Source organism: Humulus lupulus, chromosome 5 (genome assembly GCF_963169125.1).
Source record: "Humulus lupulus chromosome 5, drHumLupu1.1, whole genome shotgun sequence".
Lineage (NCBI taxonomy): Eukaryota > Viridiplantae > Streptophyta > Magnoliopsida > Rosales > Cannabaceae > Humulus > Humulus lupulus.
Window position 1 is genome coordinate 149,410,344 of NC_084797.1, and position 18,459 is coordinate 149,428,802.

Here is an 18,459-nt window from a genome sequence, read left to right on the forward strand (position 1 = left end):
TCAACGAAATTGCCCAAAGTTAACAAGAATTCAAAACAATCTCATAGAACTTTTCCAAATCCCATGGTATTAATTCTTTCACCTAATTTAACATATTCCTATGTCAATCAAGTTTAAGAACCCATAATTAAGCATCAATTCGTAATGGTTAGACAAGGCATTTAACACATTACTATGATATTCACAAACATAACCTAACAAGATTATTCACTTGTGTTATTCAAATTTATCATTATATTCAAACTTTCCAGCACAAATATAATTCAATATCTTACCATTGGTGGCCAAACAACAACAAGAATTCATCAATAAGCACATTTGAATGAACAATGGGTAAATTGCTAAAATAAAGTGCTAGAAAATTAGAATTAAGACATAGAGTTCATTAATAATCAAAGCCTCAAAATATCTAGTTCATGGCTAAAAAAAAAGAAACACAAATACAAAATTAAATCTATCCATGAGAGTTCAAACACCAATTACAAAGAGAAAATAGGAAAGAAATGACAAACAAAGTAGAAGAAATGCCCAAAAATGATGATGAAATCAACATTATTCTTTTCTTCTTCTTTCTTCTCCTTCCTTCTTTATACTGCTGAAAACTTTATGTACTTCCTGGTTCTCCCTCTCTCAAAGATGGCTTAATTGGGTAAATGGAGGTTGTCCTTTATTTTCTTTTAGCTAGGGTACACAACCCTTTTCACCAAAGTATAAAATTGCTCTCTAAGCCTCCCACACATGATGCTCCCATTCTTCGAGAATTTTCTCCTTTAAAATGCAGCCAAAACTCTGATTTTTGCCACCTCACCACCCTTTGACAAGTTAATTAATGACATGCCACGTGTTGCTCCCTTATATGTTGAATTCTCCTCTATCAATCCAGCTAAAAATGCTCCAGCAAAACATCTGATATTTGAGCACAAAATAAACAATTAAGATCCATTTCATTTTTCATTGTGTTCTTTGGAAAAATTCATGCATAAACTCCTAATTTTCTACTTTCAGCTCTAAAACACCAAAAATGACACAAGAACACAAAAAATGAAAGAAAATAACAAAAATACACAAATATCACTCAACCTAATTATATATTAATAAGCTTAAAATTATGAAAAATAAGTTTTTATTCAAGAGTTATCACACCCCCAAACTTAAGACATTCCTCGTCCTCGAGTGATGAATAAAAAAAGATAACAAAAGACACAGAAATTGAACAACAAATGAAAAAGGAAAACCAACAAGGAAAAGATACAACAAGAGAGGATAGACTTTGCTTTGCCAATGCTAAAAAGGGGAAATCTCTCGAGAATTTTATTTTGAATAAGGGAAGCTGAATTTTAAACTTACACAAGCCTTAAACCAAAATCTTCAAGTGTTAATGTTGATGTCAAAATATGAGTCAAGTGTTTCTCCCTTTAGTGCATGTATAACTTTTCCTAAACATTTTTAATCACCCAACATCAAACTAGGCCTTGGTCCTAAAGTTTAAATAATGCCTCCATAAGTTGCTTAGTGATTCCCTTTCCACTAATGTAGACAAACACCACACCAAAGATCAATAGGACTTTATCAAGCTTGTAATGATAGGCTAGGGTTAAGGTAGGATAAGAGATATTAATTTTGGCTGAAATCACCCTAAGCACATTAATCTTTCTAGGACATCATCAATGCATACATTAATTTCCCCAAAGAACATCCCACAACAATATATAAGTCTTGCCACCAGCCTTTTATCATTAAAATACAAAGACAAAAACTATTACAATTTTTTTTTATTTGAGGAGCTACATCCCCAAACTTATGCACAAACATACTTGATTACTTTTTTTTTCTGATTTTTTTTTTCTTTCAAAACTTTCTTTGATGCAAGGGAGTGCACTCTTTAATTATTTTTTTATGTATTGTTGCTCTTTTTTTTTTTTTTTATATTTTCTATTTATATATATAAATTTATATATTTTTGAATGAAGATAAACAAAAACTCTCACCCAAATGCCTTTCTCATACACAACTCCTCACAATCCCCAAAATGCAACAACAAATTGAACCAAGAAAGACAAGGTGCTAAAGGGTACGGTGAAATGAGGTTATTATATCTAGCTAGGCTAATGAGTGGCTAAGAAAGAAAAGGGTCTATTAAGCCCGACGGAGTGACTCAAGATAAAAATGCATAAAGGGTAGGCGTAAAAGGCTCAAACAGTCCAAGGATAGCCTAAATCATGTCATTGGTGTGGTGATGTCTAGGATTTCGCCTCAAGGAAAACCACTAATTAATTCTAGAAACTGAAGCTCTCACAAGAATCTAGCTGTTTCTAGGGTCTAAAAAATGCTTAATCAAGCTATGCACACACTAAAAAGAAAAATACTCCCATCAATCAAATGCTAGCAACATTCACACCCAATGGATTTAGTTTAAAACTTAAGTAAGAGAGACATTCAGGTTCAACTTAATTTTAATATATTTTTTGTAACCTTTTCAAGATCTTCATTGAGGCCCTAGGAAACACTAACAAAGACAAAGCACATCCTCAAAAGAACGACAAAACAATAAGAAAAAGACAAATGAAAAACAAGACAAAGACATGAACAAGAACTAAAAAAAAATACACTACAACAAAACAACAGGAAGAACACAAACCACAAAAGACAAATAACAAAAGCTGGGTTAAGAACACTCCCCCTGCCTATCCCTCGGAATTGGCATGGAAGGGATAGGGTAGTCATGAACAACTGGAGTTGCCCATCTCTTCAAAATGGTGCTAGGGAACTCAGGGAAAGCAGTTGTAGGAGGATGTCACAATACCAGCAGAGTTAGATTTGTTATGGATTGAAGTTGGATAAACATACTTGATGAGTTATCACCAGAATATGCTGCTGGTATAAATGAATTTATAAGTGTTGCAAGTGAGTCCATTAACTCTAATGGGATGGTGTTATGCCCGTGCCGGCGATGCATGAATAAACAATCACAATCTATGAATGTGATCAAGTTGCACTTGATCACTCATGGTTTTCTTAGTACTTATGCTAGATGGTACCACCATGGTGAGGAAGTAGAGGACATACAAGATGAAGTGCTAGTTGATGTTGAGGATGGTGAACCAGCTGATGATTTGGCTGTAGGCTTACACGATGCTTTTGGTTGTCAATATTTTGATATCGGTCCAACTAGTGATTTCATTGACAATGAATTCCCTCGAAATTCAAGTGACAAGTATGATGCCTTGTTAGATTCAGTTCATAATCCTTTGTATGAGAATTGTACAAACTTTTTTGTCTTAAGTGCAGTCGTAAAGTTAATGAATTTGAAGGTGATTAACAAATGGACAGATAAAGGATTTGACGACCTTTTGAAGTGTCTTAAAGAAATGTTACCTATTGGTAATCATTGCCCGATAAGTTATTATCAAACGCGAAAGCTTCTATCTGAAGTTGGCTTGGGGTACGAGCAAATTGACGTGTGCCAATATGATTGTGCATTGTTCTACGGTGAGAATGAAAATGCTACAATGTGCCCTGTATGCAAATCTAGTCGTTATGTACGGAATAAAATTCCACATAAATGACTTAGATGGTTTCCAATCAAGGCTCGACTGAAATGATTATTTAGCTCCAAGCATACTGCTAAGGTTATGCGATGGCATAAAGAGGTGCGCAGAGATGAACCTGGGATACTACGTCATCCAGCTGATGGGGATGCTTGGAAGCATTTCGACAAGACATACCCTGAATTTGCAGTGGATTCGAGGAGTGTACGATTGGGATTAGTGTCAGATGGGTTTAACCCTTTCTCAAACATGACATCCATGTACAGCTTATGGCCTGTGATATTAATTCCATATAACATGCTGCCTTGGGCTTCTCCGAATGGAACAAATTATCTCATGTCATTGCTAATACCAGGACCCAAATCTCCTGGAAAAGACTATGATGTGTTTTTGAGACCACTAATTGATGAACTTAAGGAGTTATGGGAGGGCATTGAGGCATATGATTCATATGAACGGTGTGCGTTTAAACTTCGAGCCGCTCTTTTATGGAAAATTAGTGATTTTCCTGCTTATGCCTATTTATCAGGGTGGAGCACCACTGGGAAATTAGCATGCCCCGTTTGTTTGGAAGATACAAGACATAAAAGAATAACTGACAAAAAATGTTTCATGGGGCATCGATGTTATTTGAAAAGCAGCCATTCTTGGCGAAAGAGTAGAGACTATGATGGGTCTATTGAGTTACGTCCCCCACCTAGAACTTTTACTGGTGCTGAAATTTTAAAACAACTTGAACAAGTTCCAACTCGCACAACTGGTAAGGCGCCAAGTAATAGTTAACTGGTGTAAAAAAAAAGTGTTTTGTTTGAATTTCCGTATTGGTCACAACTCTTATTGCGTCATAATCTTGATGTGATGCATATAGAGAAAAATGTTTGTGATAACATTATTGGAACACTTTTAGATATTGAGGGTAAATCGAAGGACACGCTGAAGGCTCGTAAAGATTTAGAAAATTTGAAAATTCGCCCTGATCTTTGGTTGAAGAAGTCATCCAACAATAAGATTGAAAAACCCCATGCGAGCTATACTTTGGTCAAAGACGAATGCAAGGAATTTTGTAAATTCATTCAAAGTGTTAGATTACCGGATGGATATGCTTAGAATATAAGTCGATGTGTAACTGATAATGACAAACTAGGTGGCATGAAAAGCCATGATTGTCATGTACTACTTCAAAAAATATTACCAGTTGCCATATTACCTTTTCTAACGAAGGAAATTCGAACAACTTTGATTGAGCTATGTCAATTCCTTCAAAAGATTTGTGCCAAAACTATTTAAGTTGATGATATAACTGAATTGAAGGATGGAATTGTTATTATCTTGTGTAAATTGGAGAAAATATTCCCTCCATCATTTTTTACCATAATGGTTCATCTTTGTGTGCACCTACCAGATCAAGTGTTGTTAGGTGGCCCAGTGGCTTCACGGTGGATGTTTGGGACTGAACATCATATGGGGTTGTACAAAAAGTATGTCAGAAACATGTCACGACCTGATGGTTCAATTGCAGAAGCCTTTGTTATAGATGAAGCTGTAACTTTCTTGTCAAGATATGTTTCTAACATAGAGACGAGATTCACGCGTTCTGAGCGTAATTGGGATTTTCCTTCTACAAGTCATCAATTTGACATTTTCAATTCCATTGTTCGTCCAATAGGGACATCATCTGTCAAATTGTTGGATTCTTTCAGTAAAATCGTTCAATGGTATATATTGAATAATTGTGTTGATGTTATTCAAGACTATCTCGAGTAAGTAATAATCTTCTTTACTACTCCAACAATATACATTTATATTTCACTTACTAATTCATATCAATTTGATATATGTAGTGAGCATAAAACATTGTTGGAAGAAAGGGGCCTTTCAAGCAAACAAATTCTTACTGCCCAAATGGAAGAATTCCCTTCTTGGTTTAAGACAAAGGTATATATGGGGTTATCATTAGAATTGTTTCCCCATTTAAGAAATTTCTAAGTAATATGTTTCTTTCTTCATGTAGATATCTGAACTGGGAGTCCAACAATCTTCTCTCGCAAATGATGATTTATATTCTCTATCTCAAGGTCCATTAGAACAATACATTAGTTATCATAGTTGTATTGTAAATGGTGTTTGTTTTCAGTGCAAGGGTCGTGATGATAATCTTCGTACACAATGTTCTGGAGTTTGCACTGAAGGGGACCATGATAACGATACTATTATGTATTATGGGGTTTTGCTCAAGATTTTACAATTGTCATTCCTTTTTTATCAGAAAGTGTTTTTATTTCGTTGCAAGTGGTATAATTCAAATCCTAAAGGAAACTCTATTTTTGTGGACCATAACTTGACATTCATTAACACGTCCACAAATTGGTTTCCTGACGAACCATTCATTCTGGCAACTCAAGCACAACAAGTTTTTTATTTGCTTGACATGAAGCATGGTTTAAATTGGAGAATTTTTCAAAAAGTAAATCATCGATCCATTTATGATATTCCAGAAATATCCCATGTCGAGGATGACTTCTTGAATAATGATGTTTTTTAAGAAGACCATTCATTTCAGTTGCCACCTTCTCAACCGACTGAGGATTTGATTGGAAGTTCCTCCTTAGTGCGTAGAGATGTTGCACCTTTAACTTTTTCTAGCGAGTTTGTTCAAATGAATATTGGCGGGGAAGTAGATGAAGATGAATTTATTGAACTTAACAATGATTTTGATGATGGAGATATCTTCTTTGATGGAGAAGTGATATGTTCTAGTGATAGTGAGACAGAAAATGATTTAGAAGAACAATTTGATGATGACACGGAATCTTAAAAAAATTGTTAGTTATCATTTTTTTTAAAAAATTTGCATGTAGTCTATGCGTTCTATACATGCAGTCTCTATATATGTATTCTAATCTTTTTTTTTATTTGATAAAATTGTTAGTTATCATTTTTTTTATTTTACATGTATTCTATGCGTTCTATACATGTAGTCTCTATATATGTATTCTAATCTTTTTTTTTTAATTTTATAAAATTGTTAGCTATCATTTTTTTTATTTTACATGTATTCTATGCGTTCTATACATGTAGTCTCTATATATGTATTCTAATATTTTTTTTATTTTATAAAATTGTTAGTTATCATGGCACCTGGACGTCGTACAACTCGTTCCATTGCCCATGCTCAACAAGATGGACCAGTTGATAAGTCTAATACTGCTAGGCAACAACCTGGTTGCACTACTCGTTCCACCATTCATACTCAGCAGCCTAGTCAACAACCAGATGTTCGTATCACTCACTCTACTATTCATGTTCTACCACCTCGACCAAATGCCCCCACCACCCACTCTACTACTCAGGGTGATCCACCTGAAGTTAGAATCCCCCCTATTGTTCAGAGTCAACAAGTTGTCTCCACTGCCGACTCTGCCACTGAACATAATGTATCTCAAACACCATCTGGTATGTCTCATACATTTTACATTTTATTGTTTTAAAATTAGGATGAATTTAAACTTACAGTTTTTTTTATATAGAATCAACCGCTCCTAGTAGTAGCAAAACACGTGGGCCTACTCGTGGATACAAAACTGCTAGTGATGCTAAGGCAACTCAAAGTGGGAAGTTACCTGTTGTATTTGAAGCTGAAAAATGCTGAAATGCTGAAATGCTGAAAAATTTAATAATGAGATTGAATTTGTTGTTCGCAACCATGGCACATTTCATTACAAGGATTGAAGATTTGTCCTGTGGTAGGTTTTATATTAAATTTTTTTAAGTTATAAATTAAACTAATATAAAAAAATTGTTAATTTTATTTTATATAATTGTAGGATTCTTTTGATATTAACTTGCATGATGAGACCACTATAAAATGCATTTATGATCAAATGAGAAAAGCTTGGAAGAATTTCAAGTACAAGTTACATGGATATTTCAAAGAAATTGGAGGAGAACAAGATGTTGAAATGGCAAAAAGGAAATGACATCCTGATTTGAACGATGATTGCCAACAAGATTGGGAGATGTTGTGTGATCGTTGGTTTTCCAAAGAATTTAAGGTAATGACTTATTTTCTTAAAATTACAATTTTATTTGTGTTAATAACTTTTCTTATTCTCTTTTTTAGGAAAGGTCATTGAAGAATACTGCTAATCGTTCAAAGAGAAAGTGGGAGTCTAGAAATGGATCAGTTTCAACACCGTGACATCACATTAGAAGGGGAATGGTGTTAGCTTCTTCCACTGGCCAAATCGAGACTTGGCGTCTAAAACATTATGATGAGAAAAAAGGAATATGGACTGGACCAGATTTAGCAGAAATATATGTAAGTATAAATTTTAATTTTGTAACTTTTTTATAATTATCATTACTAATTAGAAAATAAAATGAGTATATAGGATAAAATGATGGCGTTAAGGGCTCAACACACTCCAGAAGAAATGTCTGATAAAGACATTATGGAGCGTATTCTTGGATGCTCTTCTGCACACTTGAAAGTTTGGGGTCGATCATTTTCAAGTACAACTTCTACTTCCCAACGCAATCCAACTGAGTCAAATAAGCCAACATATGATGAGCTAGCCCAACGCCTTGATGAAGGAAACAACCAACTTGATTCTACAAATGACCAACTAAGTATTGTTGTAGAAATACTAAGGAAAAACAATATGATGCCACCGCCTCTGTCAGATCAATGTTCTGATGCAAATGTCGAAAATTCTCCCGTCCCTTCAATGCTAGAGGAACAAGATGATTCTTAGTTTTTTTTATGTTTTTAATTCAAAACTTTAAAGATAAATTATTATGGACATTTTATCTTTTATGTTTGTTTGTTTGAACATTTTATAATATATGTTTATTTAATTTTATAAAAGCTGTTTGTTTTTTAATTAATTAAATTAATTTATCATCTACAAATAATTAATTTTAAATATTTTCCAAAATAATAATTCAATACTACCTACCAATAAATTATACTATTGCCTACACATATTTAAGTGTAGGTAAATGTGAGACCTTAATACCTATCAATAAATTATACTATTACCTACACATATTTAAGTGTAGGTAAATGTGAGACCTTAATACCTACCAATAAATTAAATTATTGCTTACACATATTTAAGTGTAGGTAAATGTCCGACCCTGATACACTGCCACGTGGCCCAATAAGCTACTGTTACGTGCCACATCATCGGCCACGTCACCTGCCACGGTGGAAAACACGTCATTTTCCATGTCAGCTGCCCTGATACATAATTGCCACGTGGAGTGCCACATCACTTGCCACGTATAATGCCACGTCAAACACTAGGTCAATGACGCTAACTCATTTTTTGTGGGGCCCACACGATTTTTACCTACCAATATACTAATCGTAGGTAATAATACCTCTCTCGACTAACTATTACCTACCAATAAGTTATTGGTCAAAATTGGTAGGTAAAGGGATTTACCTACCAATGCACCATTTTTACCCACAAATAAAATTGGTAGGTAAAGGCCGAATTTCTTGTAGTGTTGGTGAAGTTCCGCTGAAGTGACTTGATTAACGCAGCATCTCGCTTCTTGGCATACTTGAAATAACCTCTCTGCTACTACTCAAGATGATCAAGGTGACTTCGAATATGGGCCAATTGAGTGGGAGTATCGATAGAACTAGGAGCACCAATTCTAGGAGGTGGGGCAAGAGTAGGCATGCCACTAATAAACTTGGAGCCATGGATTTTGACTCTATGGATGTAAACCAAATCAATATCCACACGCTCTTGTAAAACCTCCTCAGAGGCACTAGCAACCACTCCAGCCTGCAAACACAACTGAGGGACAAGGGACAGGAAGAATAACCGCGCGAACTTCTTTGCCGCACACCCAAATATCTCTTACATAATAAGCTCGCCCACATCAATGCTCTTCCCGGCTAGAATATAGTACAACAGAGGAAATCGATCTTGGCTCATAGTTGTGTCATGTGTAATGGGTAGCAGATAACACTTGAGGAAATTAAGCCACACGCTGGCCTCGGAAGTTACAGAGGCATACTGCAGAGTACGACGACTAGAAGAAGAGACAGTCCAAGAAGTCCCATTGATAGCAACAGTGCAAAGCACCTCATCAAAATGCTCAGGTGTAGGTGCGAGAATCATATCATTGAACCCCACACACTCAAAATCCTCCAAAACATTGAACTCATTGATTGCCTCAGCAGTGAAGGAAACAAATTTGCCTCTCACCGCTACTTCAGTTTGGGCCTTAGAAACAAGATTAGCATAGAAATCATGGACAAGATGTACAATAGCTCATTTACGCTTCAGACACAACTTGTCCCAGTGATGATTCTCAATAACCTCGATAATATAAGTAGGAAATTCAAAGGCAGTCGATAAAAATCCTCATTGGTTGTGGAAAAGAGGCTGGGGCAGCCAATAAAAATTGGGATGAGGCAAAGTGGCTGGGGTAGCTGGTTGTGGTGGTGGTAAAGTCAAGGGAATGGCAGGGTCGTGTGCGTTGGGTGATAGAGATGGTGATTGCGGTGCAATTGGTGGGTCATTCTGAACTATGGAAGGATGTTTGGTGGCTTTGGGGGTCGATTTAGTGGCTATGTTTTCTTTTGGGTTGGTGGTGGGGCTGCTTGAGTAGTGGGTTTATGCTTTTGAGCTCTAGTTTTTGTGGCTGCCATATGGGTCAAAAGGTAAGCAAGATAAACTATGGGTGCTGCCAAATTAACGAATCACAATCAAGCAAATAGAACCAAGCACCAAAACACTAAATCCAATGGCTTATGAACGAGAAAACTGCACCCGAGCAATACAACGACAATATCAAAAACACTTACAACCTACTAAAAATGTCCAATGGCAGCCCCAAAATCAAAACTGCACAAGTAACAAGCTCGACACCCAAAAAGATTCACAGGAATGGAATGAAAACAAAGCAGAGGCATCCCATGAATGCATATTAACAAGCACAAATCAGCAAGGCAACGCAAAGGAAATAACTTACACAGGAAAGAGCTGCGAAAGACTAGTGATGGCTCGCAACAATGTTACACGACTGGGTTGTCGGAACTGGGTATTCACGGTGGAGACAGAGGCGAAATCGCGCCAAGCGGTGGCGCACGAATGGAAGTCATGCCTAGTTCAAAGACATGCAGAGGTGGGTTCTGGATTCGAGTTCTTGGCTTGGAGATAGTGGATTCACACGCTCAAGATTGGGACTCTCGGGGCACAGGGGTCGATGAGGTTTCGGGAATGGAGATGGTGGCTGGGCAGTGGTGGGTCGACTGCGGGGCATGGGATTCAGATGTTCTCTGATGGTGGTGATGAAGATGGCTATGGCTAAGGGACAAAAGAGACGAGAATGAGAGTGAAAGGGTATCGGGTTGGGGTATGTCTTTTTTTGTTTTGTTTTGTTTTTTTATTTTTATTTATTTTTTCTTTCTTGTCCGTGCGAGCCCACACCTCACTTTCCACAAAGGCTAGCTCCTCTATTTTTCAGAAATGAGACCATTTTGCTCCCCGTTTTGCTTAAGAAAAATTTCCGCAAAACCATCAGACCTCAAAATTAATTCCAAAGCACCATTTTCTCAACTTTTAACCCTTGAAACACAAGAATAAGTGTAACACCACTCCCAAATACAACACAATTACATGAAACTAAACTAAAAAAAATGAAAACTAAAAGAACTTAGAAAAACAAATACCTATATTTTTTTCTTTTCATTTTTTTGTTTTGTTTCATTTTTTTATATAGAGAAGTATTTTACATTTATTTGTTTTGGGTTGTCTTAAAGATAGTTCCTGAATCACTTACCAACTCAAAACAACAACTACTTCAAGGATCCTCCAAAGTGATGGAGCTCTTCTCACGGTCGACCTTGCCTCCCCAATAATGCTTCAAATTCTGCCAATTCACTTGAAACTCCCTTTCGGATTGATCTTCTCGCACGTCAACCGCTCCAAAAGGATAAAATTTCACCACAAGCAATGGGCCTGACCAATAGGACTTCAACTTGCCAGGAAACAACTTCAAACTGGTTGCCCCTTCTCAAAGACTCGAGATTTAATCTTCTTGTCATGCCACCTCTTGGTTTTCTCCTTATAAAGTTTAGCATTTTCATAGGAGAACAACCTCATCTCCTCAAGCTCATTCAATTGCAATTTACGAGCTTCTCCAACAGCTTGGTGATCCATATTTAACTTCTTGGTGGCCCAATATGCTCTATGCTCTAACTCAACGGGAAAATTGCAAGCTTTCCCAAAATCTAAACTATAAGGTGACATTCCCAAAGGGGTTTTTAAAGTCGTTCTATAGGCCCAAAGAGCATCATCCAATCTTTAAGACTAATATTTTCTACTAGGATTCACCATTTTTCTCTAGAATTCCCTTGATTTCTCTATTGGATAGCTCCACTTGACCATTTATTTTAGGGTGGTAGGCTGTAGCAATCTTGTGTCTCACACTATATTTGTCTAAAAGGGCAGCCAAAATCTTGTTGACAAAGTGGGTACCCTTATCACTAATAAGAGCTCTTGGAGTACCGAAACGAGTAAACACATGCTTATGTAAGAATTTCATCAGCACCTTAGCATCATTGGTGGGACTTGGTATTGCTTCAATCCATTTTGTTACATAATCTACAGCCACCAAAATGTACATGTTCCCAAAGGAAGGAGGAAAAGGTCCCATGAAGTCAATGCCCTAAACATCAAATGACCCCACTTCAAGGATGACATTCAATGGCGTCTCATTTCATGCTGAAATATTACAAACTCATTGGCATCTACCACATCTTTTAGCAAATTCATGAGCATCCTTGAAAATAGAAGGCCAATAGTACCCCGATTGGAAAACTTTTGCTGCTGTTCTTTGCCCACCAAAGTGCCTTCCATATGGAGTTGAATGACAATGCTCAAGAATGCTATGAACCACCTCTTCAGGAACACAACGCCTCATCACTTGATCCAAACATTGTTTATAAAGAAATGGCTCATCCCAATAATGACACTTAACACCATGAAAGAATTTCTTAAGTTGTTGGCCTTCCAAATCCAGTGGAGTCCTCCCACTCACCAAATAATTCACAAAATCAGCTTACCATGGCATTGAAACTTGTCTCACCACCTAGAGTAGCTCTGTAGTGTCCCAGAATATTTACTTAGCTAGCTAGATAGTATTAGTAGTTAGTATTAGTTAGTAGTATATTAGTTACCGTGGATTTTGGTTCAAACTGGGATTTAGTTTGAAACTCATAGCAACAGTTGTGGATTTTATAAGTTTAACCTATAGTTTAAGAATATTAATTATAATATCATGTTTGATTAATATTGTTGGTCATAGATATATATTTATTATAACCTAAGGTTTAGATATATCCAATAAGAGCATGACACTTGTCATAATCATGATTATTAAGGAATTAAGTATTTTTTTGATGAATAGTTTTAATAAAAGAAAGATCTAGAAGCTCTAGAACCTTCCAACATCTGTTAGGATCGTATTATGACTCAGTCAAAGCTGTTTATCCAATTCAAATTATGCTGAAAAAATGCAAATACGTGTTTGATATATCAATGTATGCTGATATATCGCAGCATAGGGGCCGATATATCGCCTACTGAAGATATGGAAAACATGTCGAATTTTCACGAATGACCGAACGGGGCTCGAGAATGTAGGGGGAGGTGATATATCGCCTATGGGGGGGCGATATATCAGCTCCAAGCTTGATTTTTTGAAAGTTTGTGATTTTGAATTCTAAAAATAGCATTAACCACCGAGATCTGCCTTTGAACGATTTTGATCGAGTTCTGGGCTCCAGTTGAACGAAAATTCAATTCTTTTTCATTTTATATTCATTTATTTATTCAAGTTAAAAGGGGTTAGTTTCACTCTTGAACTCTATAAATAAGACCTAGTAGTCAGCCATTTTCTTCATTCTTCAAGCATTTGATCAGAGCCTCCAACGTGCTAGTGTTACTGTAGAGAGATACACTTGGGTTTGGGATAAAAGCTTTATTATTCTAAGTTTTTCTAAACACTTGGGGAAGTGAGATATAGTGTGTTTCGGTATTGAGGTTTAGATCATCCATAAGATCATTCAAGGTATTCTTATCCCTAAGTTCAATTATTCATGATTCTATAGTTTTCTTTAGTTTCCTTTTATTCAAAACCTAACTGTTGTTTATGATTCTTGATTAGGTATTTAAGTTCTTGAAACTTAAGGTTCTTCTTGGTAAGTTTTTTCTTGGATGGTTTAGTGTTCTTTTCATCTCTTTTTCTTTAGATTCTCACAATTTTTACTGTTGGTTTATAGGAGTGTTCTAATCCCGTTCTTGTTCCCAAATATCCAAGCTTTTGGTAAGGAAAATAGGATAGATTTTATGTGCTTATATGTTATGATATGTTTATGTATAATATGTTTTATAGTCCTTGGGCATATGACTTGTTTAGCTAGCAAGCCCCACAAATTTATGGGCATATGACTTGCTTAACTAGCAAGCCCCACAAATTTATGGGCATATGACTTGCTTAACTAGCAAGCCCCACAAATTTATGGGCATATGACTTGCTTAGCTAACAAGCCCCAAGAATTTATGTTGGCCATTAATATTGTAGTCCTATACGATATATGTTTTTTTTTATAGTCATATGTTTTATAGTATACGTTTATGATATAGTCTTATGCTTATGATTTATGTTATATGTTCTTAGTAGATTTTCCTTGTGGGGCATTAGGCTCATTCCTTTATTTTTAGTGTGATGCAGGAAAATGATTATGGAAGGCGAAAGGATTCTTGGCAGCTTGGCTTGTGTGTTAAGGATGAATGGACTGCGTGTCGATCGAGGATGACGTTATTTAATCTTTTGAATTATGTTCTTTTGTAATTCCACACTTAGTTTTTAAACAATTGAATTAAAGTTTATGTTTTATGTTTTATTAACAATGGGATTCCATACCATAGCATATTTGATTTAATATTTTTACCTTATTTTGTATTTGATACAATATTTTGGGTTTTCAATAAAGATATGTTATTTCTTATGTTTGTATCCAATAGTAGTAGCTATGTCTATTAGTTTTAATGGTCCAAGGTCTTAGAAATAGTTGGGTCATGACAGTTGGTATTAGAGCAACAGTTCATTTGCATGAAGTTCTCCTTGATACACATGCCTAAGCTCTGAATCTAACCGCCAATGTAAGTGTTTATGTTATAGTTATTATGTTTATGTTATTAGATAACGTTTTAGTCCTTATTTTTTCAGTTAAGAATGGATGGAGCCTTGACCTATGAGGATATCCGAGCCATTAAGGCCTTGAAAAGAATTAGAGAGCCAAGGAATATAGAAGGATTGTTAGAAAGAATCACTCAGAGATTACTCTTATTCCATAGGGAGATAGTTCACCTCCAAACAACCAAGCAAATCATGATGAGAGCTACGGAGCAATATGTTTTAGTAATTAGGCTTTTTAAAGATTATCCTTCTGTAATTGCAGCTTTAGAAGAAATATGGGAGACTATAGATGATGAAGATGAATTACCAGTAGCTATGAGATATTATTTTCTCATACTTAGGCTCACGTCTTAGATGGAATTCCAATTCACTAATGAGAAAAAACATAGAATCTTTACAAATCTTCCTCGAGGAAATTTTGAGGCTCAAGATAATGATGATTATGAGGAGATAGATGATGATATGTTAGATGAAGAGTCAGATATAGAAGATCCTGATTTTTAGATTAGTTTATTTCTTTATTTTATTTATTATCTTTGCCTTTGTGATTGTATTTAGTGAAAACCTTTTCCCAAATGAATATTATTGTTATTGAATGACATGTATGGGTTTGATTTTTTTTTTTTTACAATCATAATAAATAGTGACCAAGTTCGGGGAGGGTGGACACAAATCAATGAACTAGATTCTATATTGAGAGTTAGGGGGCCATAGTAGTGGGAACGATTTTACTGATCCCAGCCCTCCCTTAATATGGTTAACTTTGGAACAACGACGAGTTTCGAGCCTGAAAATTAAGTCATATAGGATGATTAGAAACAGACTTAGAAAATAATAAAGATGGCTGATTGTCTAAGTATAGAAACACACCCTAATTATAAAGAAGGCTTATATAATTCTTCATACAAAAATCATAATTAATAGGTCCGAGTTATGTTTGCTTAGCTTAAGTTTTGCCTTAGAGCCTATTAGGTTAAGTTCTAAAATGTTTTTATCGACTGTTAGAACTCTGCTGAAGATGTCACTTAGAAGGTCTGCACACACACCAATACCAATGCCTCCAGCATCGCTCATGAGACTACTGAAGCTCCTCCAGTTCGCAGAAGAGGAGTGCGTGCTACCAATACTACTGCTAACAGAAGTGCACCGCCGCCGCCGGTTGACAACACTGCAGAAATTGTCAGGCTACAACAACAAGTGGAGGAATTGCTGCAGCAACAACGAAAATAGGCCCAGTCGCAGCCACATACTTAGACTCAGCCTCAACCGTAGCCTCAACAAATGGCACCCCAATGAGTAGGTCCTTATGGGGAGTGGCCAATGGCAAACTATGCGCCCTACCAAGCTCAGTACATGGAGCCAATCTACGAGTGGTTTCGTAAGCAACATGCTCCAAACTTTGAAGGGACAACGGACCCCTTTGAGGTGGAAGAATGGCTCAGAAATGTAGAGCCGATCCTAGTGCACATGAACCTCGGCAACGCGGATCGCATATTCTGCATTTCATCTCTTTTAAAGAAAGATGCTAGAATTTGGTGGGACCTAGTACAACAGACTCACGATGTCGCCACCATGACCTGGACTAGATTTGTGGAGCTGCTCCACAAGAAGTATTACAACTCGAAAATCATCGCTACAAGGGTCGAGGAGTTCACTAGTCTGAAGCAGGGCAACTTGACGGTAGCATAGTATGCTCGGTAGTTCGACGGACTAGCCAAGTTTGCACCAGAGTTAGTTCCAACTAACTTTCTGAGGGTTACCAAGTTTGTTAGATGACATAGACCAAAGATTAAGCTAGGGGTTAAGCTAGCATATCCTTGAACTACTACTTATGCCAATGTTCTAGAAATGACTATAGAAGAGGAAAGGCTTCAGGAAAATGTTAGTAAGGAGGACGCTAGTAAGCCTGAGCCTAAGCAGCAGAGTCAACCTCAAAATGGTCAGAAAAACCACCACAACAGCAATCAGCCTAGCAACAATAATGGTCAGAAGAGAAGGCATCCTGACAATAAGCAATCCGACAATGATAAAAGAGCACATACAAACAATGGAGGTAGTAGGTCGGGTTTGGTAGAATACTAGCAGTGCTCTAAGTGCCAAAAGAAACATCCTGGTGAGTTCCGTGCAAACACCAAGGGATCCTACAATTGTGGTCAGGAAGGTCACCGAAAGAGACAATGTCCCCAGCTCAAGCCAGAAGAGAAAAGGGTTCCTGCCAGAGTCCTTGCCTTGACCTAGAGAGAAGCCGAAGCTAGTAATAAAGTGGTCACAGGTCAGATTCCTATCCTCAATAATGTATGTTCAGTATTATTTGATTCGGGAGCCACTCACTCGTATATCTCGTTAGGAATGATAGAGAAATTAGACAAACCTTATGAAAGATTTAGAACTAGATTTGTGACAGAATTGCCTTTGGATGAAATAGTCCTATCATCATGGATAGTACGAGGCGTTCCGATCAAAATTGAGGACGTAGAACTAGAAGGAGACCTGATAGAACTAGAGATCAAAGACTTCGACGTGATACTGGGCATGGATTGGCTAGCAAGGAATGGCTCAACCATCGACTGTAGACACAAGAAAGTGACGTTTGAGACTCCTGACGGTCAGAGACTATGCTTTATGGGAAAGGTTTCAGGACTACGTACGCTGCTTATTTTGTCCCTCAAAGCTCAAAGGATGATAGAAAAAGGATGTCATGCATTCTTAGCTAGTGTCATGGATGTGGTAAAGGAAACACCACTAAAGGTTGGAGACGTCCGCATTATAAAGGAATTCCTAGAAGTATTTCCTGACGACTTACCAAAGTTGCCGCTGACTTGGGAAATTGACTTCACAATCGAACTAGTACCGGGAATCGAGCCTATCTCAAAGGCACCATACTAGATGGCATCAACTGAACTCAAGGAGTTAAAGACACAGCTACGAGAACTCTTAGACTTGGGCTTCATTAGACCGAGCCATTCGCCATGGGGAGCACCAATTCTATTTGTGAAGAAAAAGGACGGAAGCATGTGGATGTGTATAGATTACCGCGAGCTGAATAAGGTGACAATTAAGAATAAGTACTCGCTACCCCGGATTGAAGAATTGTTTGATCAACTCGAAGGAGCGATTATGTTTTCCAGGATTGATCTACGGTCCGAGTATCACCAGCTCAAGGTACTGGAAGAGGATATTCCCAACACAACTTTTAGAACTCGTTATGGACATTATGAGTTTCTAGTTATGTCTTTTGGTCTTACCAACGCTCCAGCCGCATTTATGGATTTAATGAATAGGGTCTTCAAGAATTACTTAGACTGATTCATCGTAGTATTTATCGACGATATCTTGGTGTATTCAAAGGACGAAGTCGAGCACAAGGAACATTTAAGGTTGAACCTTGTTGCGATTAAAAGAGCATCAACTTTACGCCAAGCGCAAGAAGTGCAAATTTTGGCTTTCTCAAGTAGCGTTCCTCGGCCACATAGTATCTAAGGAAGGAGTTGATGTAGACCCATCTAAGGTAGAGGCAGTGAAGGATTGGCCAAGACCTAAGAATGCATCAGAGGTAAGAAGTTTTCTGGGACTAGCAGGTTATTATCAAAGGTTTGTAGAGGGATTTTCTAAGATTTCCACTCCACTCACCAACCTGGCCCGGAAGCAACAAAGGTTCAACTAGACGGATAATTGTGAAGAG

At 37.0% G+C, this 18,459-nt stretch overlaps 1 long non-coding RNA gene across 1 annotated transcript; it reads right to left on the minus strand.

The window, feature by feature from the left end:
- Positions 1-362: 362 nt before the first annotated feature.
- LOC133780661 (uncharacterized) lies at positions 363-11,131 on the minus strand. Its single transcript, XR_009869490.1, has 2 exons — positions 10,545-11,131; positions 363-906 (listed from the first exon to the last, which is right to left on the minus strand). It is a non-coding gene; the product is annotated as an uncharacterized LOC133780661 (long non-coding RNA).
- Between the last annotated feature and the right edge of the window lie 7,328 nt (positions 11,132-18,459).